Source organism: Macaca nemestrina, chromosome 16 (genome assembly GCF_043159975.1).
Source record: "Macaca nemestrina isolate mMacNem1 chromosome 16, mMacNem.hap1, whole genome shotgun sequence".
In the NCBI taxonomy this organism is placed as follows: domain Eukaryota; kingdom Metazoa; phylum Chordata; class Mammalia; order Primates; family Cercopithecidae; genus Macaca; species Macaca nemestrina.
Window position 1 is genome coordinate 54,789,107 of NC_092140.1, and position 25,954 is coordinate 54,815,060.

Here is a 25,954-nt window from a genome sequence, read left to right on the forward strand (position 1 = left end):
CTCCGATAACAAAGAGAAAGAAGCTTTCTGAGAAGCTTCTTTGTGTTCTGTGAAATCATCTCACAGAGTTACAGCTTTCCCCTCAGGAAGCCTTTCGCTAAGACAGTTCTTGTGGAATTGGCAAAGTGATATTTGGAAGCCCATAGAGGGCTATGGTCAAAAAGGAAATATCCTCCGATGAAATCTCGAAAGAAGCTTTCTGAGAAACTGCTCTGTCATGTGTGACTTCCACTCACAGAGTTACATGTGTATTTCGTGGATCTCTTTGCTAGCCTTATTTCTGGGGAATCTGAGAACAGAGATTACGGATCCCTTTGAAGACTATAGGGCCAAAGGAAATATCCTCCGATAACAAAGAGACAGAAGCTTTCTGAGAAACTTCTTTGTGTTCTGTGAAATCATCTCACAGAGTTACAGCTTTCCTCTCAAGAAGCCTTTCGCTCAGACAGTTCTTGTGGAATTGGAAAAGTGATATTTGGAAGCCCATAGAGGGCTATGGTGAAAAAGGAAATATCCTCAGATGAAATCTGGAAAGAAGATTTCTGAGAAACTGCTCTGTGATGTGTGACTTCCACTCACAGAGTTACCTCTGTATTTCGTGGATCTCTTAGCTAGCCTTATTTCTGTGGAATCTGAGAAGAGATATTTCGGATCCCTTTGAAGACTGTAGGGCCAAAGGAAATATCCTCCGATAACAAAGACAAAGAAGCTTTCTGAGAAACTTCTTTGTGTTCTGTGAAATCATCTCCCAGAGTTACAGCTTTCCCCTCAAGAAGCCTTTCGCTAAGACAGTTCTTGTGCAATTGGCAAAGTGATATTTGGAAGCCCATAGAGGTCTATGGTGAAAAAGGAAATATCCTCAGATGAAATCTGGAAAGAAGCTTTCTGAGAAACTGCTCTGTGATGTGTGACTTCCACTCACAGATTTACATCTGTATTTCGTGGATCTCTTTGCTAGCCTTATTTCTGTGGAGTCTGAGAAGAGATATTTCGGATCCCTTTGAAGACTATAGGGCCAAAGGAAATATCCTCCGATAACAAAGAGAAAGAAGCTTTCTGAGAAACTTCTTTGTGTTCTGTGAAATCATCTCACAGAGTTACAGCTTTCCCCTCAAAAAGCCTTTCGCTAAGACAGTTCTTGTGGAATTGGAAAAGTGATATTTGGAAGCCCTTAGAGGGCTATGGTGAAAAAGGAAATATCCTCATATGAAATCTGGAAAGAAGCTTTCTGAGAAACTGCTCTGTGATGTGTGACTTCCACTCACAGAGTTACATCTGTATTTCGTGGATCTCTTTGCTAGCCTTATTTCTGTGGAATCTGAGAACAGATATTTCGGATCCCTTTGAAGACTATAGGGCCAAATGAATTATCCTCCGATAAAAAAGAGAAAGAAGCTTTCTGAGAAACTTCTTTGTGTTCTGTGAAATCATCTCACAGAGTTACAGCTTTCCCCTCAAGAAGCCTTTCGCTAAGACAGTTCTTGTGGAATTGTCAAAGGGATATTTGGAAGCCCATAGAGGGCTAAGGTGAAAAAGGAAATATCCTCAGATGAAATCTGGAAAGAAGCTTTCTGAGAAACTGCTCTGTGATGTGTGACTTCCACTCACAGAGTTACATCTGTATTTCGTGGATCTCTTTGCTAGCCTTATTTCGGTGGAATCTGAGAACAGATATTTCGGATCCCTTTGAAGACTATAGGGCCAAAGGAAATATCCTCCGATAACAAAGAGAAAGAAACTTTGTGAGAAACTTCTTTGTGTTCTGTGAAATCATCTCACAGAGTTACAGCTTTCCCCTCAAGAAGCCTTTCGCTCAGACAGTTCTTGTGGAATTGGAAAAGTGATATTTGGAAGCCCATAGAGGGCTATGGTGAAAAAGGAAATATCCTCAGATGAAATCTGGAAAGAAGCTTTCTGAGAAACTGCTTAGTGTTCTGTGAATTCATCTCACAGAGTTACATCTGTATTTCGTGGATCTCTTTGCTAGCCTTATTTCTGTGGAATCTGAGAACAGATATTTCGGATCCCTTTGAAGACTATAGGGCCAAAGGAAATATCCTCCGATAACAAAGAGAAAGAAGCTTTCTGAGAAACTTCTTTGTGTTCTGTGAAATCATCTCACAGAGTTATAGCTTTCCCCTCAAGAAGCCTTTCGCTAAGACAGTTCTTGTGGAATTGGCAAAGTGATATTTGGAAGCCCATAGAGGGCTATGGTGAAAAAGGCAATATCCTCCGATGAAATCTGGAAAGAAGCTTTCTGAGAAACTGCTCTGTGATGTGTGACTTCCACTCACAGAGTTACATCGGTATTTCCTGGATCTCTTTGCTAGCCTTATTTCTGTGGAATCTGAGAACAGATATTTCGGATCCCTTTGAAGACTATAGGGCCAAAGGAAATATTCTCCGATAACAAAGAGAAAGAAGCTTTCTGAGAAACTTCTTTGTGTTCTGTGAAATCATCTCACAGAGTTACAGCTTTCCCCTCAAGAAGCCTTTCGCTAAAACAGTTCTTGTGGAATTGGCAAAGTGATATTTGGAACCCCATAGACGGCTATGGTGAAAAAGGAAATATCCTCTGATGAAATCTGGAAAGAAGCTTTCTGAGAAACTGCTCTGTGTTGTGTGACTTCCACTCACAGAGTTACATCTGTATTTCGTGGATCTCTTTGCTAGCCTTATTTCTGTGGAATCTGAGAATAGATATTTCGGATCCCTTTGAAGACTATAGAGCCAAAGGAATTATCCTCCGATAACAAAGAGAAAGAAGCTTTCTGAGAAACTTCTTTGTGTTCTGTGAAATCATCTCACAGAGTTACAGCTTTCCCCTCAAGAAGCCTTTCGCTCAGACAGTTCTTGTGGAATTGGAAAAGTGATATTTGGAAGCCCATAGTGGGCTATGGTGAAAAAGGTAATATCCTCAGATGAAATCTGGAAAGAAGCTTTCTGAGAAACTGCTCTGTGATGTGTGACTTCCACTCACAGAGTTACATCTGTATTTCGTGGATCTCTTTGCTAGCCTTATTTCGGTGGAATCTGAGAACAAATATTTCGGATCCCTTTGAAGACTATAGGGCCAAAGGAAATATCCTCCGAAAACAAAGAGAAAGAAGCTTTCGGAGAAACTTCTTTGTGTTCTGTGAAATCACCTCACAGAGTTACAGCTTTCCCCTCAAGAAGCCTTTCGCTAAGACTGTTCTTGTGGAATTGGTGAAGTGATATTTGGAAGCCCATAGAGGGCTATGGCGACAAAGGAAATATCCTCAGATGAAATCTGGAAAGAAGCTTTCTGAGAAACTGCTCTGTGATGTGTGACTTCCACTCAGAGAGTTACATCTGTATTTCGTGGATCTCTTTGCTAGCCTTATTTCTGTGGAATCTGAGAACAGATATTTCGGATCCCTTTGAAGACTATAGGGCCAAAGGAAATATCCTCCGATAACAAAGAGAAAGAAGCTTTCTGAGAAACTTCTTTGTGTTCTGTGAAATCATCTCACAGAGTTACAGCTTTCCCCTCAAGAAGCCTTTCGCTAAGACAGTTCTTCTGGAATTGGCAAAGTGATATTTGGAAGCCCATAGAGGGCTATGGTGAAAAAGGAAATATCCTCAGATGATATCTGGAAAGAAGCTTTCTGAGAAACTGCTCTGTGAAGTGTGATTTCCACTCAGAGAGTTACATCTGTATTTCGTGGATCTCTTTGCTAGCCTTATTTCTGTGGAATCTGAAACAGATATTTCGGATCCCTTTGAAGACTATAGGGCCAAAGGAAATATCCTCCGATAACAAAGAGAAAGAAGCTTTCTGAGAAGCTTCTTTGTGTTCTGTGAAATCATCTCACAGAGTTACAGCTTTCCCCTCAGGAAGCCTTTCGCTAAGACAGTTCTTGTGGAATTGGCAAAGTGATATTTGGAAGCCCATAGAGGGCTATGGTCAAAAAGGAAATATCCTCCGATGAAATCTCGAAAGAAGCTTTCTGAGAAACTGCTCTGTCATGTGCGACTTCCACTCACAGAGTTACATGTGTATTTCGTGGATCTCTTTGCTAGCCTTATTTCTGGGGAATCTGAGAACAGAGATTACGGATCCCTTTGAAGACTATAGGGCCAAAGGAAATATCCTCCGATAACAAAGAGAAAGAAGCTTTCTGAGGAACTTCTTTGTGTTCTGTGAAATCATCTCACAGAGTTACAGCTTTCCCCTCAAGAAGCCTTTCGCTCAGACAGTTCTTGTGGAATTGGAAAAGTGATATTTGGAAGCCCATAGAGGGCTATGGTGAAAAAGGAAATATCCTCCGATGAAATCTGGAAAGAAGCTTTCTGAGAAACTGCTCTGTGATGTGTGACTTCCACTCACAGAGTTACCTCTGTATTTCGTGGATCTCTTAGCTAGCCTTATTTCTGTGGAATCTGAGAAGAGATATTTCGGATCCCTTTGAAGACTGTAGGGCCAAAGGAAATATCCTCCGATAACAAAGACAAAGAAGCTTTCTGAGAAACTTCTTTGTGTTCTGTGAAATCATCTCACAGAGTTACAGCTTTCCCCTCAAGAAGCCTTTCGCTAAGACAGTTCTTCTGGAATTGGCAAAGTGATATTTGGAAGCCCATAGAGGGCTATGGTGAAAAAGGAAATATCCTCAGATGATATCTGGAAAGAAGCTTTCTGAGAAACTGCTCTGTGAAGTGTGACTTCCACTCAGAGAGTTACATCTGTATTTCGTGGATCTCTTTGCTAGCCTTATTTCTGTGGAATCTGAGAACAGATATTTCGGATCCCTTTGAAGACTATAGGGCCAAATGAATTATCCTCCGATAAAAAAGAGAAAGAAGCTTTCTGAGAAACTTCTTTGTGTTCTGTGAAATCATCTCACAGAGTTACAGCTTTCCCCTCAAGAAGCCTTTCGCTAAGACAGTTCTTGTGGAATTGTCAAAGGGATATTTGGAAGCCCATAGAGGGCTAAGGTAAAAAAGGAAATATCCTCAGATGAAATCTGGAAAGAAGCTTTCTGAGAAACTGCTCTGTGATGTGTGACTTCCACTCACAGAGTTACATGTGTATTTCGTGGATCTCTTTGCTAGCCTTATTTCGGTGGAATCTGAGAACAGATATTTCGGATCCCTTTGAAGACTATAGGGCCAAAGGAAATATCCTCCGATAACAAAGAGAAAGAAACTTTGTGAGAAACTTCTTTGTGTTCTGTGAAATCATCTCACAGAGTTACAGCTTTCCCCTCAAGAAGCCTTTCGCTCAGACAGTTCTTGTGGAATTGGAAAAGTGATATTTGGAAGCCCATAGAGGGCTATGGTGAAAAAGGAAATATCCTCAGATGAAATCTGGAAAGAAGCTTTCTGAGAAACTGCTTAGTGTTCTGTGAATTCATCACACAGAGTTACATCTGTATTTCGTGGATCTCTTTGCTAGCCTTATTTCTGTGGAATCTGAGAATAGATATTTCGGATCCCTTTGAAGACTATAGAGCCAAAGGAAATATCCTCCGATAACAAAGAGAAAGAAGCTTTCTGAGAAACTTCTTTGTGTTCTGTGAAATCATCTCACAGAGTTACAGCTTTCCCCTCAAGAAGCCTTTCGCTCAGACAGTTCTTGTGGAATTGGCAAAGTGATATTTGGAAGCCCATAGTGGGCTATGGTGAAAAAGGTAATATCCTCAGATGAAATCTGGAAAGAAGCTTTCTGAGAAACTGCTCTGTGATGTGTGACTTCCAATCACAGAGTTACATGTGTATTTCGTGGATCTCTTTGCTAGCCTTATTTCGGTGGAATCTGAGAACAAATATTTCGGATCCCTTTGAAGACAATAGGGCCAAAGGAAATATCCTCCGAAAACAAAGAGAAAGAAGCTTTCGGAGAAACTTCTTTGTGTTCTGTGAAATAACCTCACAGAGTTACAGCTTTCCCCTCAAGAAGCCTTTCGCTAAGACTGTTCTTGTGGAATTGGCGAAGTGATATTTGGAAGCCCATAGAGGGCTATGGCGACAAAGGAAATATCCTCAGATGAAATCTGGAAAGAAGCTTTCTGAGAAACTGCTCTGTGATGTGTGACTTCCACTCAGAGAGTTACATCTGTATTTCGTGGATCTCTTTGCTAGCCTTATTTCTGTGGAATCTGAGAACAGATATTTCGGATCCCTTTGAAGACTATAGGGCCAAAGGAAATATCCTCCGATAACAAAGAGAAAGAAGCTTTCTGAGAAACTTCTTTGTGTTCTGTGAAATCATCTCACAGAGTTACAGCTTTCCCCTCAAGAAGCCTTTCGCTAAGACAGTTCTTCTGGAATTGGCAAAGTGATATTTGGAAGCCCATAGAGGGCTATGGTGAAAAAGGAAATATCCTCAGATGATATCTGGAAAGAAGCTTTCTGAGAAACTGCTCTGTGAAGTGTGACTTCCACTCAGAGAGTTACATCTGTATTTCGTGGATCTCTTTGCTAGCCTTATTTCTGTGGAATCTGAAACAGATATTTCGGATCCCTTTGAAGACTATAGGGCCAAAGGAAATATCCTCCGATAACAAAGAGAAAGAAGCTTTCTGAGAAGCTTCTTTGTGTTCTCTGAAATCATCTCAGAGAGTTACAGCTTTCCCCTCAGGAAGCCTTTCGCTAAGACAGTTCTTGTGGAATTGGAAAAGTGATATTTGGAAGCCCATAGAGGGCTATGGTCAAAAAGGAAATATCCTCCGATGAAATCTGGAAAGAAGCTTTCTGAGAAACTGCTCTGTCATGCGTGACTTCCACTCACAGAGTTACATGTGTATTTCGTGGATCTCTTTGCTAGCCTTATTTCTGTGGAATCTGAGAACAGAGATTACGGATCCCTTTGAAGACTATAGGGCCAAAGGAAATATCCTCCGATAACAAAGAGAAAGAAGCTTTCTGAGAAACTTCTTTGTGTTCTGTGAAATCATCTCACAGAGTTACAGCTTTCCCCTCAAGAAGCCTTTCGCTCAGACAGTTCTTGTGGAATTGGAAAAGTGATATTTGGAAGCCCATAGAGGGCTATGGTGAAAAAGGAAATATCCTCCGATGAAATCTGGAAAGAAGCTTTCTGAGAAACTGCTCTGTGATGTGTGACTTCCACTCACAGAGTTACCTCTGTATTTCGTGGATCTCTTAGCTATCCTTATTTCTGTGGAATCTGAGAAGAGATATTTCGGATCCCTTTGAAGACTATAGGGCCAAGGGAAATATCCTCCGATAACAAAGAGAAAGAAGCTTTCTGAGAAACTTCTTTGTGTTCTGTGAAATCATCTCACAGAGTTACAGCTTTCCCCTCAAGAAGCCTTTCGCTCAGACAGTTCTTGTGGAATTGGCAAAGTGATATTTGGAAGCCCATAGTGGGCTATGGTGAAAAAGGTAATATCCTCAGATGAAATCTGGAAAGAAGCTTTCTGAGAAACTGCTCTGTGATGTGTGACTTCCACTCACAGAGTTACATCTGTATTTCGTGGATCTCTTTGCTAGCCTTATTTCGGTGGAATCTGAGAACAAATATTTCGGATCCCTTTGAAGACTATAGGGCCAAAGGAAATATCCTCCGAAAACAAAGAGAAAGAAGCTTTTGGAGAAACTTCTTTGTGTTCTGTGAAATCACCTCACAGAGATACAGCTTTCCCCTCAAGAAGCCTTTCGCTAAGACTGTTCTTGTGGAATTGGCGAAGTGATATTTGGAAGCCCATAGAGGGCTATGGCGACAAAGGAAATATCCTCAGATGAAATCTGGAAAGAAGCTTTCTGAGAAAATGCTCTGTGATGTGTGACTTCCACTCAGAGAGTTACATCTGTATTTCGTGGATCTCTTTGCTAGCCTTATTTCTGTGGAATCTGAGAACAGATATTTCGGATCCCTTTGAAGACTATAGGGCCAAAGGAAATATCCTCCGATAACAAAGAGAAAGAAGCTTTCTGAGAAACTTCTTTGTGTTCTGTGAAATCATCTCACAGAGTTACAGCTTTCCCCTCAAGAAGCCTTTCGCTAAGACAGTTCTTCTGGAATTGGCAAAGTGATATTTGGAAGCCCATAGAGGGCTATGGTGAAAAAGGAAATATCCTCAGATGATATCTGGAAAGAAGCTTTCTGAGAAACTGCTCTGTGAAGTGTGACATCCACTCAGAGAGTTACATCTGTATTTCGTGGATCTCTTTGCTAGCCTTATTTCTGTGGAATCTGAAACAGATATTTCGGATCCCTTTGAAGACTATAGGGCCAAAGGAAATATCCTCCAATAACAAAGAGAAAGAAGCTTTCTGAGAAACTTCTTTGTGTTCTGTAAAATCTTCTCACAGAGTTACAGCTTTCCCCTCAAGAAGCCTTTCGCTAAGACAGTTCTTGTGGAATTGGCAAAGTGATATTTGGAAGCCCATAGAGGGCTATGGTGAAAAAGGAAATATCCTCAGATGAAATCTGGAAAGAAGCATTCTGAGAAACTCCTCTGTGATGTGTGACTTCCACTCACAGAGTTACATCTGTATTTCGTGGATCTTTTTGCTAGCCTTATTTCTGTGGAATCTGAGAAGAGATATTTCGGATCCCTTTGAAGACTATAGGGCCAAAGGAAATATCCTCCGATAACAAAGAGAAAGAAGCTTTCTGAGAAACTTCTTTGTGTTCTGTGAAATCATCTCACAGAGTTACAGCTTTCCCCTCAAGAAGCCTTTCGCTAAGACAGTTCTTGTGGAATTGCCAAAGTGATATTTGGAAGCCCTTAGAGGGCTATGGTGAAAAAGGAAATATCCTCATATGAAATCTGGAAAGAAGCTTTCTGAGAAACTGCTCTGTGATGTGTGACTTCCACTCACAGAGTTACATCTGTATTTCGTGGATCTCTTTGCTAGCCTTATTTCTGTGGAATCTGAGAACAGATATTTCGGATCCCTTTGAAGACTATAGGGCCAAATGAATTATCCTCCGATAAAAAGGAGAAAGAAGCTTTCTGAGAAACTTCTTTGTGTTCTGTGAAATCATCTCACAGAGTTACAGCTTTCCCCTCAAGAAGCCTTTCGCTAAGACAGTTCTTGTGGAATTGTCAAAGGGATATTTGGAAGCCCATAGAGGGCTAAGGTGAAAAAGGAAATATCCTCAGATGAAATCTGGAAAGAAGCTTTCTGAGAAACTGCTCTGTGATGTGTGACTTCCACTCACAGAGTTACATCTGTATTTCGTGGATCTCTTTGCTAGCCTTATTTCGGTGGAATCTGAGAACAGATATTTCGGATCCCTTTGAAGACTATAGGGCCAAAGGAAATATCCTCCGATAACAAAGAGAAAGAAACTTTGTGAGAAACTTCTTTGTGTTCTGTGAAATCATCTCACAGAGTTACAGCTTTCCCCTCAAGAAGCCTTTCGCTCAGACAGTTCTTGTGGAATTGGAAAAGTGATATTTGGAAGCCCATAGAGGGCTATGGTGAAAAAGGAAATATCCTCCGATGAAATCTGGAAAGAAGCTTTCTGAGAAACTGCTCTGTGATGTGTGACTTCCACTCACAGAGTTACATCGGTATTTCCTGGATCTCTTTGCTAGCCTTATTTCTGTGGAATCTGAGAACAGATATTTCGGATCCCTTTGAAGACTATAGGGCCAAAGGAAATATTCTCCGATAACAAAGAGAAAGAAGCTTTCTGAGAAACTTCTTTGTGTTCTGTGAAATCATCTCACAGAGTTACAGCTTTCCCCTCAAGAAGCCTTTCGCTAAAACAGTTCTTGTGGAATTGGCAAAGTGATATTTGGAACCCCATAGACGGCTATGGTGAGAAAGGAAATATCCTCTGATGAAATCTGGAAAGAAGCTTTCTGAGAAACTGCTCTGTGTTGTGTGACTTCCACTCACAGAGTTACATCTGTATTTCGTGGATCTCTTTGCTAGCCTTATTTCTGTGGAATCTGAGAATAGATATTTCGGATCCCTTTGAAGACTATAGAGCCAAAGGAATTATCCTCCGATAACAAAGAGAAAGAAGCTTTCTGAGAAACTTCTTTGTGTTCTGTGAAATCATCTCACAGAGTTACAGCTTTCCCCTCCAGAAGCCTTTCGCTCAGACAGTTCTTGTGGAATTGGAAAAGTGATATTTGGAAGCCCATATTGGGCTATGGTGAAAAAGGTAATATCCTCAGATGAAATCTGGAAAGAAGCTTTCTGAGAAACTGCTCTGTGATGTGTGACTTCCACTCACAGAGTTACATCTGTATTTCGTGGATCTCTTTGCTAGCCTTATTTCGGTGGAATCTGAGAACAAATATTTCGGATCCCTTTGAAGACTATAGGGCCAAAGGAAATATCCTCCGAAAACAAAGAGAAAGAAGCTTTCGGAGAAACTTCTTTGTGTTCTGTGAAATCACCTCACAGAGTTACAGCTTTCCCCTCAAGAAGCCTTTCGCTAAGACTGTTCTTGTGGAATTGGTGAAGTGATATTTGGAAGCCCATAGAGGGCTATGGCGACAAAGGAAATATCCTCAGATGAAATCTGGAAAGAAGCTTTCTGAGAAACTGCTCTGTGATGTGTGACTTCCACTCAGAGAGTTACATCTGTATTTCGTGGATCTCTTTGCTAGCCTTATTTCTGTGGAATCTGAGAACAGATATTTCGGATCCCTTTGAAGACTATAGGGCCAAAGGAAATATCCTCCGATAACAAAGAGAAAGAAGCTTTCTGAGAAACTTCTTTGTGTTCTGTGAAATCATCTCACAGAGTTACAGCTTTCCCCTCAAGAAGCCTTTCGCTAAGACAGTTCTTCTGGAATTGGCAAAGTGATATTTGGAAGCCCATAGAGGGCTATGGTGAAAAAGGAAATATCCTCAGATGATATCTGGAAAGAAGCTTTCTGAGAAACTGCTCTGTGAAGTGTGATTTCCACTCAGAGAGTTACATCTGTATTTCGTGGATCTCTTTGCTAGCCTTATTTCTGTGGAATCTGAAACAGATATTTCGGATCCCTTTGAAGACTATAGGGCCAAAGGAAATATCCTCCGATAACAAAGAGAAAGAAGCTTTCTGAGAAGCTTCTTTGTGTTCTCTGAAATCATCTCACAGAGTTACAGCTTTCCCCTCAGGAAGCCTTTCGCTAAGACAGTTCTTGTGGAATTGGCAAAGTGATATTTGGAAGCCCATAGAGGGCTATGGTCAAAAAGGAAATATCCTCCGATGAAATCTCGAAAGAAGCTTTCTGAGAAACTGCTCTGTCATGTGCGACTTCCACTCACAGAGTTACATGTGTTTTTCGTGGATCTCTTTGCTAGCCTTATTTCTGGGGAATCTGAGAACAGAGATTACGCATCCCTTTGAAGACTATAGGGCCAAAGGAAATATCCTCCGATAACAAAGAGAAAGAAGCTTTCTGAGGAACTTCTTTGTGTTCTGTGAAATCATCTCACAGAGTTACAGCTTTCCCCTCAAGAAGCCTTTCGCTCAGACAGTTCTTGTGGAATTGGAAAAGTGATATTTGGAAGCCCATAGAGGGCTATGGTGAAAAAGGAAATATCCTCAGATGAAATCTGGAAAGAAGCTTTCTGAGAAACTGCTCTGTGATGTGTGACTTCCACTCACAGAGTTACCTCTGTATTTCGTGGATCTCTTAGCTAGCCTTATTTCTGTGGAATCTGAGAAGAGATATTTCGGATCCCTTTGAAGACTGTAGGGCCAAAGGAAATATCCTCCGATAACAAAGACAAAGAAGCTTTCTGAGAAACTTCTTTGTGTTCTGTGAAATCATCTCACAGAGTTACAGCTTTCCCCTCAAGAAGCCTTTCGCTAAGACAGTTCTTCTGGAATTGGCAAAGTGATATTTGGAAGCCCATAGAGGGCTATGGTGAAAAAGGAAATATCCTCAGATGATATCTGGAAAGAAGCTTTCTGAGAAACTGCTCTGTGAAGTGTGACTTCCACTCAGAGAGATACATCTGTATTTCGTGGATCTCTTTGCTAGCCTTATTTCTGTGGAATCTGAGAACAGATATTTCGGATCCCTTTGAAGACTATAGGGCCAAATGAATTATCCTCCGATAAAAAAGAGAAAGAAGCTTTCTGAGAAACTTCTTTGTGTTCTGTGAAATCATCTCACAGAGTTACAGCTTTCCCCTCAAGAAGCCTTTCGCTAAGACAGTTCTTGTGGAATTGTCAAAGGGATATTTGGAAGCCCATAGAGGGCTAAGGTGAAAAAGGAAATATCCTCAGATGAAATCTGGAAAGAAGCTTTCTGAGAAACTGCTCTGTGATGTGTGACTTCCACTCGCAGAGTTACATGTGTATTTCGTGGATCTCTTTGCTAGCCTTATTTCGGTGGTATCTGAGAACAGATATTTCGGATCCCTTTGAAGACTATAGGGCCAAAGGAAATATCCTCCGATAACAAAGAGAAAGAAACTTTGTGAGAAACTTCTTTGTGTTCTGTGAAATCATCTCACAGAGTTACAGCTTTCCCCTCAAGAAGCCTTTCGCTCAGACAGTTCTTGTGGAATTGGAAAAGTGATATTTGGAAGCCCATAGAGGGCTATGGTGAAAAAGGAAATATCCTCAGATGAAATCAGGAAAGAAGCTTTCTGAGAAACTGCTTAGTGTTCTGTGAATTCATCACACAGAGTTACATCTGTATTTCGTGGATCTCTTTGCTAGCCTTATTTCTGTGGAATCTGAGAATAGATATTTCGGATCCCTTTGAAGACTATAGAGCCAAAGGAAATATCCTCCGATAACAAAGAGAAAGAAGCTTTCTGAGAAACTTCTTTATGTTCTGTGAAATCATCTCACAGAGTTACAGCTTTCCCCTCAAGAAGCCTTTCGCTCAGACAGTTCTTGTGGAATTGGCAAAGTGATATTTGGAAGCCCATAGTGGGCTATGGTGAAAAAGGTAATATCCTCAGATGAAATCTGGAAAGAAGCTTTCTGAGAAACTGCTCTGTGATGTGTGACTTCCAATCACAGAGTTACATGTGTATTTCGTGGATCTCTTTGCTAGCCTTATTTCGGTGGAATCTGAGAACAAATATTTCGGATCCCTTTGAAGACAATAGGGCCAAAGGAAATATCCTCCGAAAACAAAGAGAAAGAAGCTTTCGGAGAAACTTCTTTGTGTTCTGTGAAATAACCTCACAGAGTTACAGCTTTCCCCTCAAGAAGCCTTTCGCTAAGACTGTTCTTGTGGAATTGGCGAAGTGATATTTGGAAGCCCATAGAGGGCTATGGCGACAAAGGAAATATCCTCAGATGAAATCTGGAAAGAAGCTTTCTGAGAAACTGCTCTGTGATGTGTGACTTCCACTCAGAGAGTTACATCTGTATTTCGTGGATCTCTTTGCTAGCCTTATTTCTGTGGAATCTGAGAACAGATATTTCGGATCCCTTTGAAGACTATAGGGCCAAAGGAAATATCCTCCGATAACAAAGAGAAAGAAGCTTTCTGAGAAACTTCTTTGTGTTCTGTGAAATCATCTCACAGAGTTACAGCTTTCCCCTCAAGAAGCCTTTCGCTAAGACAGTTCTTCTGGAATTGGCAAAGTGATATTTGGAAGCCCATAGAGGGCTATGGTGAAAAAGGAAATATCCTCAGATGATATCTGGAAAGAAGCTTTCTGAGAAACTGCTCTGTGAAGTGTGACTTCCACTCAGAGAGTTACATCTGTATTTCGTGGATCTCTTTGCTAGCCTTATTTCTGTGGAATCTGAAACAGATATTTCGGATCCCTTTGAAGACTATAGGGCCAAAGGAAATATCCTCCGATAACAAAGAGAAAGAAGCTTTCTGAGAAGCTTCTTTGTGTTCTCTGAAATCATCTCAGAGAGTTACAGCTTTCCCCTCAGGAAGCCTTTCGCTAAGACAGTTCTTGTGGAATTGGAAAAGTGATATTTGGAAGCCCATAGAGGGCTATGGTCAAAAAGGAAATATCCTCCGATGAAATCTGGAAAGAAGCTTTCTGAGAAACTGCTCTGTCATGCGTGACTTCCACTCACAGAGTTACATGTGTATTTCGTGGATCTCTTTGCTAGCCTTATTTCTGTGGAATCTGAGAACAGAGATTACGGATCCCTTTGAAGACTATAGGGCCAAAGGAAATATCCTCCGATAACAAAGAGAAAGAAGCTTTCTGAGAAACTTCTTTGTGTTCTGTGAAATCATCTCACAGAGTTACAGCTTTCCCCTCAAGAAGCCTTTCGCTCAGACAGTTCTTGTGGAATTGGAAAAGTGATATTTGGAAGCCCATAGAGGGCTATGGTGAAAAAGGAAATATCCTCCGATGAAATCTGGAAAGAAGCTTTCTGAGAAACTGCTCTGTGATGTGTGACTTCCACTCACAGAGTTACCTCTGTATTTCGTGGATCTCTTAGCTATCCTTATTTCTGTGGAATCTGAGAAGAGATATTTCGGATCCCTTTGAAGACTATAGGGCCAAAGGAAATATCCTCCGATAACAAAGAGAAAGAAGCTTTCTGAGAAACTTCTTTGTGTTCTGTGAAATCATCTCACAGAGTTACAGCTTTCCCCTCAAGAAGCCTTTCGCTCAGACAGTTCTTGTGGAATTGGCAAAGTGATATTTGGAAGCCCATAGTGGGCTATGGTGAAAAAGGTAATATCCTCAGATGAAATCTGGAAAGAAGCTTTCTGAGAAACTGCTCTGTGATGTGTGACTTCCACTCACAGAGTTACATCTGTATTTCGTGGATCTCTTTGCTAGCCTTATTTCGGTGGAATCTGAGAACAAATATTTCGGATCCCTTTGAAGACTATAGGGCCAAAGGAAATATCCTCCGAAAACAAAGAGAAAGAAGCTTTCGGAGAAACTTCTTTGTGTTCTGTGAAATCACCTCACAGAGTTACAGCTTTCCCCTCAAGAAGCCTTTCGCTAAGACTGTTCTTGTGGAATTGGCGAAGTGATATTTGGAAGCCCATAGAGGGCTATGGCGACAAAGGAAATATCCTCAGATGAAATCTGGAAAGAAGCTTTCTGAGAAACTGCTCTGTGATGTGTGACTTCCACTCAGAGAGTTACATCTGTATTTCGTGGATCTCTTTGCTAGCCTTATTTCGGTGGAATCTGAGAACACATATTTCGGATCCCTTTGAAGACTATAGGGCCAAAGGAAATATCCTCCGATAACAAAGAGAAAGAAGCTTTCTGAGAAGCTTCTTTGTGTTCTCTGAAATCATCTCAGAGAGTTACAGCTTTCCCCTCAGGAAGCCTTTCGCTAAGACAGTTCTTGTGGAATTGGAAAAGTGATATTTGGAAGCCCATAGAGGGCTATGGTCAAAAAGGAAATATCCTCCGATGAAATCTGGAAAGAAGCTTTCTGAGAAACTGCTCTGTCATGCGTGACTTCCACTCACAGAGTTACATGTGTATTTCGTGGATCTCTTTGCTAGCCTTATTTCTGTGGAATCTGAGAACAGAGATTACGGATCCCTTTGAAGACTATAGGGCCAAAGGAAATATCCTCCGATAACAAAGAGAAAGAAGCTTTCTGAGAAACTTCTTTGTGTTCTGTGAAATCATCTCACAGAGTTACAGCTTTCCCCTCAAGAAGCCTTTCGCTCAGACAGTTCTTGTGGAATTGGAAAAGTGATATTTGGAAGCCCATAGAGGGCTATGGTGAAAAAGGAAATATCCTCCGATGAAATCTGGAAAGAAGCTTTCTGAGAAACTGCTCTGTGATGTGTGACTTCCACTCACAGAGTTACCTCTGTATTTCGTGGATCTCTTAGCTATCCTTATTTCTGTGGAATCTGAGAAGAGATATTTCGGATCCCTTTGAAGACTATAGGGCCAAAGGAAATATCCTCCGATAACAAAGAGAAAGAAGCTTTCTGAGAAACTTCTTTGTGTTCTGTGAAATCATCTCACAGAGTTACAGCTTTCCCCTCAAGAAGCCTTTCGCTCAGACAGTTCTTGTGGAATTGGCAAAGTGATATTTGGAAGCCCATAGTGGGCTATGGTGAAAAAGGTAATATCCTCAGATGAAATCTGGAAAGAAGCTTTCTGAGAAACTGCTCTGTGATGTGTGACTTCCACTCACAGAGTTACACCTGTATTTCGTGGATCTCTTTGCTAGCCTTATTTCGGTGGAATCTGAGAACAAATATTTCGGATCCCTTTGAAGACTATAGGGCCAAAGGAAATATCCTCCGAAAACAAAGAGAAAGAAGCTTTCGGAGAAACTTCTTTGTGTTCTGTGAAATCACCTCACAGAGTTACAGCTTTCCCCTCAAGAAGCCTTTCGCTAAGACTGTTCTTGTGGAATTGGCGAAGTGATATTTGGAAGCCCATAGAGGGCTATGGCGACAAAGGAAATATCCTCAGATGAAATCTGGAAAGAAGCTTTCTGAGAAACTGCTCTGTGATGTGTGACTTCCACTCAGAGAGTTACATCTGTATTTCGTGGATCTCTTTGCTAGCCTTATTTCTGTGGAATCTGAGAACAGATATTTCGGATCCCTTTGAAGACTATAGGGCCAAAGGAAATATCCTCCGATAACAAAGAGAAAGAAGCTTTCTGAGAAACTTCTTTGTGTTCTGTGAAATCATCTCACAGAGTTACAGCTTTCCCCTCAAGAAGCCTTTCGCTAAGACAGTTCTTCTGGAATTGGCAAAGTGATATTTGGAAGCCCATAGAGGGCTATGGTGAAAAAGGAAATATCCTCAGATGATATCTGGAAAGAAGCTTTCTGAGAAACTGCTCTGTGAAGTGTGACATCCACTCAGAGAGTTACATCTGTATTTCGTGGATCTCTTTGCTAGCCTTATTTCTGTGGAATCTGAAACAGATATTTCGGATCCCTTTGAAGACTATAGGGCCAAAGGAAATATCCTCCGAAAACAAAGAGAAAGAAGCTTTTGGAGAAACTTCTTTGTGTTCTGTGAAATCACCTCACAGAGTTACAGCTTTCCCCTCAAGAAGCCTTTCGCTAAGACTGTTCTTGTGGAATTGGCGAAGTGATATTTGGAAGCCCATAGAGGGCTATGGCGACAAAGGAAATATCCTCAGATGAAATCTGGAAAGAAGCTTTCTGAGAAACTGCTCTGTGATGTGTGACTTCCACTCAGAGAGTTACATCTGTATTTCGTGGATCTCTTTGCTAGCCTTATTTCTGTGGAATCTGAGAACAGATATTTCGGATCCCTTTGAAGACTATAGGGCCAAAGGAAATATCCTCCGATAACAAAGAGAAAGAAGCTTTCTGAGAAGCTTCTTTGTGTTCTCTGAAATCATCTCAGAGAGTTACAGCTTTCCCCTCAGGAAGCCTTTCGCTAAGACAGTTCTTGTGGAATTGGAAAAGTGATATTTGGAAGCCCATAGAGGGCTATGGTCAAAAAGGAAATATCCTCCGATGAAATCTGGAAAGAAGCTTTCTGAGAAACTGCTCTGTCATGCGTGACTTCCACTCACAGAGTTACATGTGTATTTCGTGGATCTCTTTGCTAGCCTTATTTCTGTGGAATCTGAGAACAGAGATTACGGATCCCTTTGAAGACTATAGGGCCAAAGGAAATATCCTCCGATAACAAAGAGAAAGAAGCTTTCTGAGAAACTTCTTTGTGTTCTGTGAAATCATCTCACAGAGTTACAGCTTTCCCCTCAAGAAGCCTTTCGCTCAGACAGTTCTTGTGGAATTGGAAAAGTGATATTTGGAAGCCCATAGAGGGCTATGGTGAAAAAGGAAATATCCTCCGATGAAATCTGGAAAGAAGCTTTCTGAGAAACTGCTCTGTGATGTGTGACTTCCACTCACAGAATTACCTCTGTATTTCGTGGATCTCTTAGCTATCCTTATTTCTGTGGAATCTGAGAAGAGATATTTCGGATCCCTTTGAAGACTATAGGGCCAAAGGAAATATCCTCCGATAACAAAGAGAAAGAAGCTTTCTGAGAAACTTCTTTGTGTTCTGTGAAATCATCTCACAGAGTTACAGCTTTCCCCTCAAGAAGCCTTTCGCTCAGACAGTTCTTGTGGAATTGGCAAAGTGATATTTGGAAGCCCATAGTGGGCTATGGTGAAAAAGGTAATATCCTCAGATGAAATCTGGAAAGAAGCTTTCTGAGAAACTGCTCTGTGATGTGTGACTTCCACTCACAGAGTTACATCTGTATTTCGTGGATCTCTTTGCTAGCCTTATTTCGGTGGAATCTGAGAACAAATATTTCGGATCCCTTTGAAGACTATAGGGCCAAAGGAAATATCCTCCGAAAACAAAGAGAAAGAAGCTTTCGGAGAAACTTCTTTGTGTTCTGTGAAATCACCTCACAGAGTTACAGCTTTCCCATCAAGAAGTCTTTCGCTAAGACTGTTCTTGTGGAATTGGCGAAGTGATATTTGGAAGCCCATAGAGGGCTATGGCGACAAAGGAAATATCCTCAGATGAAATCTGGAAAGAAGCTTTCTGAGAAACTGCTCTGTGATGTGTGACTTCCACTCAGAGAGTTACATCTGTATTTCGTGGATCTCTTTGCTAGCCTTATTTCTGTGGAATCTGAGAACAGATATTTCGGATCCCTTTGAAGACTATAGGGCCAAAGGAAATATCCTCCGATAACAAAGAGAAAGAAGCTTTCTGAGAAACTTCTTTGTGTTCTGTGAAATCATCTCACAGAGTTACAGCTTTCCCCTCAAGAAGCCTTTCGCTAAGACAGTTCTTCTGGAATTGGCAAAGTGATATTTGGAAGCCCATAGAGGGCTATGGTGAAAAAGGAAATATCCTCAGATGATATCTGGAAAGAAGCTTTCTGAGAAACTGCTCTGTGAAGTGTGACATCCACTCAGAGAGTTACATCTGTATTTCGTGGATCTCTTTGCTAGCCTTATTTCTGTGGAATCTGAAACAGATATTTCGGATCCCTTTGAAGACTATAGGGCCAAAGGAAATATCCTCCGATAACAAAGAGAAAGAATCTTTCTGAGAAACTTCTTTGTGTTCTGTAAAATCATCTCACAGAGTTACAGCTTTCCCCTCAAGAAGCCTTTCGCTAAGACAGTTCTTGTGGAATTGGCAAAGTGATATTTGGAAGCCCATAGAGGGCTATGGTGAAAAAGGAAATATCCTCAGATGAAATCTGGAAAGAAGCATTCTGAGAAACTCCTCTGTGATGTGTGACTTCCACTCACAGAGTTACATCTGTATTTCGTGGATCTTTTTGCTAGCCTTATTTCTGTGGAATCTGAGAAGAGATATTTCGGATCCCTTTGAAGACTATAGGGCCAAAGGAAATATCCTCCGATAACAAAGAAAAAGAAGCTTTCTGAGAAACTTCTTTGTGTTCTGTGAAATCATCTCACAGAGTTACAGCTTTCCCCTCAAGAAGCCTTTCGCTAAGACAGTTCTTGTAGAATTGGCAAAGTGATATTTGGAAGCCCATAGAGGTCTATGGTGAAAAAGGAAATATCCTCAGATGAAATCTGGAAAGAAGCTTTCTGAGAAACTGCTCTGTGATGTGTGACTTCCACTCACAGAGTTACATCTGTATTTCGTGGATCTCTTTGCTAGCCTTATTTCTGTGGAATCTGAGAAGAGATATTTCGGATCCCTTTGAAGACTATAGGGCCAAAGGAAATATCCTCCGATAACAAAGAGAAAGAAGCTTTCTGAGAAACTTCTTTGTGTTCTGTGAAATCATCTCACAGAGTTACAGCTTTCCCCTCAAGAAGCCTTTCGCTAAGACAGTTCTTGTGGAATTGCCAAAGTGATATTTGGAAGCCCTTAGAGGGCTATGGTGAAAAAGGAAATATCCTCATATAAAATCTGGAAAGAAGCTTTCTGAGAAACTGCTCTGTGATGTGTGACTTCCACTCACAGAGTTACATCTGTATTTCGTGGATCTCTTTGCTAGCCTTATTTCTGTGGAATCTGAGAACAGATATTTCGGATCCCTTTGAAGACTATAGGGCCAAATGAATTATCCTCCGATAAAAAAGAGAAAGAAGCTTTCTGAGAAACTTCTTTGTGTTCTGTGAAATCATCTCACAGAGTTACAGCTTTCCCCTCAAGAAGCCTTTCGCTAAGACAGTTCTTGTGGAATTGTCAAAGGGATATTTGGAAGCCCATAGAGGGCTAAGGTGAAAAAGGAAATATCCTCAGATGAAATCTGGAAAGAAGCTTTCTGAGAAACTGCTCTGTGATGTGTGACTTCCACTCACAGAGTTACATCTGTATTTCGTGGATCTCTTTGCTAGCCTTATTTCGGTGGAATCTGAGAACAGATATTTCGGATCCCTTTGAAGACTATAGGGCCAAAGGAAATATCCTCCGATAACAAAGAGAAAGAAACTTTGTGAGAAACTTCTTTGTGTTCTGTGAAATCATCTCACAGAGTTACAGCTTTCCCCTCAAGAAGCCTTTCGCTCAGACAGTTCTTGTGGAATTGGAAAAGTGATATTTGGAAGCCCATAGAGGGCTATGGTGAAAAAGGAAATATCCTCAGATGAAATCTGGAAAGAAGCTTTCTGAGAAACTGCTTAGTGTTCTGTGAATTCATCTCACAGAGTTACATCTGTATTTCGTGGATCTCTTTGCTAGCCTTATTTCTGTGGAATCTGAGAACAGATATTTCGGATCCCTTTGAAGACTATAGGGCCAAAGGAAATATCCTCCGATAACAAAGAGAAAGAAGCTTTCTGAGAAACTTCTTTGTGTTCTGTGAAATCATCTCACAGAGTTATAGCTTTCCCCTCAAGAAGCCTTTCGCTAAGACAGTTCTTGTGGAATTGGCAAAGTGATATTTGGAAGCCCATAGAGGGCTATGGTGAAAAAGGCAATATCCTCCGATGAAATCTGGAAAGAAGCTTTCTGAGAAACTGCTCTGTGATGTGTGACTTCCACTCACAGAGTTACATCGGTATTTCCTGGATCTCTTTGCTAGCCTTATTTCTGTGGAATCTGAGAACAGATATTTCGGATCCCTTTGAAGACTATAGGGCCAAAGGAAATATTCTCCGATAACAAAGAGAAAGAAGCTTTCTGAGAAACTTCTTTGTGTTCTGTGAAATCATCTCACAGAGTTACAGCTTTCCCCTCAAGAAGCCTTTCGCTAAAACAGTTCTTGTGGAATTGGCAAAGTGATATTTGGAACCCCATAGACGGCTATGGTGAAAAAGGAAATATCCTCTGATGAAATCTGGAAAGAATCTTTCTGAGAAACTGCTCTGTGTTGTGTGACTTCCACTCACAGAGTTACATCTGTATTTCGTGGATCTCTTTGCTAGCCTTATTTCTGTGGAATCTGAGAATAGATATTTCGGATCCCTTTGAAGACTATAGAGCCAAAGGAAATATCCTCCGATAACAAAGAGAAAGAAGCTTTCTGAGAAACTTCTTTGTGTTCTGTGAAATCATCTCACAGAGTTACAGCTTTCCCCTCAAGAAGCCTTTCGCTCAGACAGTTCTTGTGGAATTGGAAAAGTGATATTTGGAAGCCCATAGTGGGCTATGGTGAAAAAGGTAATATCCTCAGATGAAATCTGGAAAGAAGCTTTCTGAGAAACTGCTCTGTGATGTGTGACTTCCACTCACAGAGTTACATCTGTATTTCGTGGACCTCTTTGCTAGCCTTATTTCGGTGGAATCTGAGAACAAATATTTCGGATCCCTTTGAAGACTATAGGGCCAAAGGAAATATCCTCCGAAAACAAAGAGAAAGAAGCTTTCGGAGAAACTTCTTTGTGTTCTGTGAAATCACCTCACAGAGTTACAGCTTTCCCCTCAAGAAGCCTTTCGCTAAGACTGTTCTTGTGGAATTGGCGAAGTGATATTTGGAAGCCCATAGAGGGCTATGGCGACAAAGGAAATATCCTCAGATGAAATCTGGAAAGAAGCTTTCTGAGAAACTGCTCTGTGATGTGTGACTTCCACTCAGAGAGTTACATCTGTATTTCGTGGATCTCTTTGCTAGCCTTATTTCGGTGGAATCTGAGAACAGATATTTCGGATCCCTTTGAAGACTATAGGGCCAAAGGAAATATCCTCCGATAACAAAGAGAAAGAAGCTTTCTGAGAAACTTCTTTGTGTTCTGTGAAATCATCTCACAGAGTTACAGCTTTCCCCTCAAGAAGCCTTTCGCTAAGACAGTTCTTCTGGAATTGGCAAAGTGATATTTGGAAGCCCATAGAGGGCTATGGTGAAAAAGGAAATATCCTCAGATGATATCTGGAAAGAAGCTTTCTGAGAAACTGCTCTGTGAAGTGTGACTTCCACTCAGAGAGTTACATCTGTATTTCGTGGATCTCTTTGCTAGCCTTATTTCTGTGGAATCTGAAACAGATATTTCGGATCCCTTTGAAGACTATAGGGCCAAAGGAAATATCCTCCGATAACAAAGAGAAAGAAGCTTTCTGAGAAGCTTCTTTGTGTTCTGTGAAATCATCTCACAGAGTTACAGCTTTCCCCTCAGGAAGCCTTTCGCTAAGACAGTTCTTGTGGAATTGGCAAAGTGATATTTGGAAGCCCATAGAGGGCTATGGTCAAAAAGGAAATATCCTCCGATGAAATCTCGAAAGAAGCTTTCTGAGAAACTGCTCTGTCATGTGTGACTTCCACTCACAGAGTTACATGTGTATTTCGTGGATCTCTTTGCTAGCCTTATTTCTGGGGAATCTGAGAACAGAGATTACGGATCCCTTTGAAGACTATAGGGCCAAAGGAAATATCCTCCGATAACAAAGAGACAGAAGCTTTCTGAGAAACTTCTTTGTGTTCTGTGAAATCATCTCACAGAGTTACAGCTTTCCTCTCAAGAAGCCTTTCGCTCAGACAGTTCTTGTGTAATTGGAAAAGTGATATTTGGAAGCCCATAGAGGGCTATGGTGAAAAAGGAAATATCCTCAGATGAAATCTGGAAAGAAGCTTTCTGAGAAACTGCTCTGTGATGTGTGACTTCCACTCACAGAGTTACCTCTGTATTTCGTGGATCTCTTAGCTAGCCTTATTTCTGTGGAATCTGAGAAGAGATATTTCGGATCCCTTTGAAGACTGTAGGGCCAAAGGAAATATCCTCCGATAACAAAGACAAAGAAGCTTTCTGAGAAACTTCTTTGTGTTCTGTGAAATCATCTCCCAGAGTTACAGCTTTCCCCTCAAGAAGCTTTTCGCTAAGACAGTTCTTGTGGAATTGGCAAAGTGATATTTGGAAGCCCATAGAGGTCTATGGTGAAAAAGGAAATATCCTCAGATGAAATCTGGAAAGAAGCTTTCTGAGAAACTGCTCTGTGATGTGTGACTTCCACTCACAGATTTACATCTGTATTTCGTGGATCTCTTTGCTAGCCTTATTTCTGTGGAATCTGAGAAGAGATATTTCGGATCCCTTTGAAGACTATAGGGCCAAAGGAAATATCCTCCGATAACAAAGAGAAAGAAGCTTTCTGAGAAACTTCTTTGTGTTCTGTGAAATCATCTCACAGAGTTACAGCTTTCCCCTCAAAAAGCCTTTCGCTAAGACAGTTCTTGTGGAATTGGAAAAGTGATATTTGGAAGCCCTTAGAGGGCTATGGTGAAAAAGGAAATATCCTCATATGAAATCTGGAAAGAAGCTTTCTGAGAAACTGCTCTGTGATGTGTGACTTCCACTCACAGAGTTACATCTGTATTTCGTGGATCTCTTTGCTAGCCTTATTTCTGTGGAATCTGAGAACAGATATTTCGGATCCCTTTGAAGACTATAGGGCCAAATGAATTATCCTCCGATAAAAAAGAGAAAGAAGCTTTCTGAGAAACTTCTTTGTGTTCTGTGAAATCATCTCACAGAGTTACAGCTTTCCCCTCAAGAAGCCTTTCGCTAAGACAGTTCTTGTGGAATTGTCAAAGGGATATTTGGAAGCCCATAGAGGGCTAAGGTGAAAAAGGAAATATCCTCAGATGAAATCTGGAAAGAAGCTTTCTGAGAAACTGCTCTGTGATGTGTGACTTCCACTCACAGAGTTACATCTGTATTTCGTGGATCTCTTTGCTAGCCTTATTTCGGTGGAATCTGAGAACAGATATTTCGGATCCCTTTGAAGACTATAGGGCCAAAGGAAATATCCTCCGATAACAAAGAGAAAGAAACTTTGTGAGAAACTTCTTTGTGTTCTGTGAAATCATCTCACAGAGTTACAGCTTTCCCCTCAAGAAGCCTTTCGCTCAGACAGTTCTTGTGGAATTGGAAAAGTGATATTTGGAAGCCCATAGAGGGCTATGGTGAAAAAGGAAATATCCTCAGATGAAATCTGGAAAGAAGCTTTCTGAGAAACTGCTTAGTGTTCTGTGAATTCATCTCACAGAGTTACATCTGTATTTCGTGGATCTCTTTGCTAGCCTTATTTCTGTGGAATCTGAGAACAGATATTTCGGATCCCTTTCAAGACTATAGGGCCAAAGGAAATATCCTCCGATAACAAAGAGAAAGAAGCTTTCTGAGAAACTTCTTTGTGTTCTGTGAAATCATCTCACAGAGTTATAGCTTTCCCCTCAAGAAGCCTTTCGCTAAGACAGTTCTTGTGGAATTGGCAAAGTGATATTTGGAAGCCCATAGAGGGCTATGGTGAAAAAGGCAATATCCTCCGATGAAATCTGGAAAGAAGCTTTCTGAGAAACTGCTCTGTGATGTGTGACTTCCACTCACAGAGTTACATCGGTATTTCCTGGATCTCTTTGCTAGCCTTATTTCTGTGGAATCTGAGAACAGATATTTCGGATCCCTTTGAAGACTATAGGGCCAAAGGAAATATTCTCCGATAACAAAGAGAAAGAAGCTTTCTGAGAAACTTCTTTGTGTTCTGTGAAATCATCTCACAGAGTTACAGCTTTCCCCTCAAGAAGCCTTTCGCTAAAACAGTTCTTGTGGAATTGGCAAAGTGATATTTGGAACCCCATAGACGGCTATGGTGAAAAAGGAAATATCCTCTGATGAAATCTGGAAAGAAGCTTTCTGAGAAACTGCTCTGTGTTGTGTGACTTCCACTCACAGAGTTACATCTGTATTTCGTGGATCTCTTTGCTAGCCTTATTTCTGTGGAATCTGAGAATAGATATTTCGGATCCCTTTGAAGACTATAGAGCCAAAGGAATTATCCTCCGATAACAAAGAGAAAGAAGCTTTCTGAGAAACTTCTTTGTGTTCTGTGAAATCATCTCACAGAGTTACAGCTTTCCCCTCAAGAAGCCTTTCGCTCAGACAGTTCTTGTGGAATTGGAAAAGTGATATTTGGAAGCCCATAGTGGGCTATGGTGAAAAAGGTAATATCCTCAGATGAAATCTGGAAAGAAGCTTTCTGAGAAACTGCTCTGTGATGTGTGACTTCCACTCACAGAGTTACATCTGTATTTCGTGGATCTCTTTGCTAGCCTTATTTCGGTGGAATCTGAGAACAAATATTTCGGATCCCTTTGAAGACTATAGGGCCAAAGGAAATATCCTCCGAAAACAAAGAGAAAGAAGCTTTCGGAGAAACTTCTTTGTGTTCTGTGAAATCACCTCACAGAGTTACAGCTTTCCCCTCAAGAAGCCTTTCGCTAAGACTGTTCCCTTGGAATTGGTGAAGTGATATTTGGAAGCCCATAGAGGGCTATGGCGACAAAGGAAATATCCTCAGATGAAATCTGGAAAGAAGGTTTCTGAGAAACTGCTCTGTGATGTGTGACTTCCACTCAGAGAGTTACATCTGTATTTCGTGGATCTCTTTGCTAGCCTTATTTCTGTGGAATCTGAGAACAGATATTTCGGATCCCTTTGAAGACTATAGGGCCAAAGGAAATATCCTCCGATAACAAAGAGAAAGAAGCTTTCTGAGAAACTTCTTTGTGTTCTGTGAAATCATCTCACAGAGTTACAGCTTTCCCCTCAAGAAGCCTTTCGCTAAGACAGTTCTTCTGGAATTGGCAAAGTGATATTTGGAAGCCCTTAGAGGGCTATGGTGAAAAAGGAAATATCCTCAGATGATATCTGGAAAGAAGCTTTCTGAGAAACTGCTCTGTGAAGTGTGATTTCCACTCAGA